Source organism: Penaeus monodon, chromosome 34 (assembly GCF_015228065.2).
Source record: "Penaeus monodon isolate SGIC_2016 chromosome 34, NSTDA_Pmon_1, whole genome shotgun sequence".
Taxonomy (NCBI): Eukaryota; Metazoa; Arthropoda; class Malacostraca; order Decapoda; family Penaeidae; genus Penaeus; species Penaeus monodon.
In genome coordinates this window covers 28420857-28421258 of record NC_051419.1, presented here as the reverse complement: position 1 = coordinate 28421258, position 402 = coordinate 28420857, and positions in this window count along the sequence as shown.

The window sequence follows — 402 nt, the reverse complement described above, 5'->3', positions numbered from 1 at the left end:
CCGCTTTATATTATAGTCTAGGTAATTTCCGGTCACCTGTTACAAAATTTTGTTCATTTCAGCCATGGTTTCCTCATTTACTCCAAGTATGCATACATCCACGTGGCTTTTCAGATACACACTGCACCATACCTTTAAATACGACTGTCACGTTACGACTGTCACGCCACTACATAAATAGCAGTTTGTTTTATCTGTAGCCGAGGCAACGTAAATGTCTTTCTTGATTGCTTTCATAAAAAAAATGTGGTATTTAAAAGTTCTTTCTAATTCGAATGACATGCCTGGCAAAAGGCGAGATAGCTCACACGTCATGTTAACAGAAAGAAATCAGATTTGGTTTTATGATTGGATGCATAAACTGCATAAAACATATTATGCGTGTTTTTCATGAGGAACAGC